A 1,334-nucleotide genomic window follows, 5' to 3' on the forward strand; every position below is an offset into this window, starting at 1 on the left:
TAATGTAATATAATATCATTATATTATAATATAATATAATATAATATCATTATATTATAATATAATATAATGTAATATAATATCATTATATTATAATATAATATAATATAATTATATTAGCAGCAAAAGACGGCAGCGTCCACCGCGATAAATCGTTGCCATATCCGGAACGAAGACGACCGCCATGACGCAAACGACCGAAAATTAGGGGCATATGGCCGAATCCCCTGGCGGGCCTACAACACGTGCGCGACAGATTTTCCCGCGGAGAACTGTTTAGACAGGCGACCGGCTCTCTCGGCCGGGCGGGTCCTGATTTTCGCCGGAATCTGATCGCAGCTTAGAGTGGAAATTGGAATTTCCGATAGTTTGGGCTGGGGGAATGGGGGGTCGGATTCGAGCCGGCTCGATTACCATAAGTCACAGCCCGTCTGACCGGCTCAGCTCTCCGCTCTCGGCTCCTCGCGTTCCACGGCAATTCCGCCGGAAATCCGCGCGCGCGCTCCGCGGCAAAACTGCAGCCTAAGCTCCGAGGAAGCGGACACGCGAAGGCTTTTCAGCCGACTTTCGCCGCGCTTCCAAGGATATCTCGAGTATCCTACTTCAATTTTAACGAGTTCCCCCACCCTTTTTCTGGACCATCGCGTATGCAACTCCTAATGATACATCGGCCGTGTTGAACAGACAATCGAGATTTTCAACCAAAGGTCGGCTGCGAACCCTTTCATCGTGTGGGTTTTATCAGACGAAAAGATTTGATTAACCATTTTGCAGTGTAATAACGCGTCGTGAATTTGTACAGTATTCATTGAATACAAATGTTAGCCATCCCTTCTTCGATAAGAATATTTAGTTTCTGAACCCCTTGCACTTCCTTTCGCGTTGCGTCGATCAATACTTATTTGTCCTCAATATTTTTAATAACAGGACCAGACGATTTTCGTTTCCTTTATCGTCCTCGCGTACTTTTGTTTCCAGACTTTGACAAGAGAAGAATTTATCTTTATTTCGATATAGACGAAATTGATAATAATGAGATCAGTATCACGAGTCTGACTCGTTATTGTAGTGCAAGGGGTTGATAACTTCGACCAGTTGTAAACAATGCAACGATGCACAAATCTTCCGTAAATGCCTCAGATCCGCGGTCTACGGGGTGAAGGAAAATTTTTCTTTCTCTTCCACGAAATAGAAGTTGCGATCGTTGCAACGAAAATGATACGGGCAGGGGGGTTAAATTACACGCTCGCGACACCCGGGAACAAGATTGACGATCGCAGGGGTTAAGACTTGCTGGCGAGACTGGTGGTGCAAGTTCGTACACCTGACGCGGG

Source organism: Augochlora pura, chromosome 5, assembly GCF_028453695.1.
Source record: "Augochlora pura isolate Apur16 chromosome 5, APUR_v2.2.1, whole genome shotgun sequence".
Classification (NCBI taxonomy): domain Eukaryota; kingdom Metazoa; phylum Arthropoda; class Insecta; order Hymenoptera; family Halictidae; genus Augochlora; species Augochlora pura.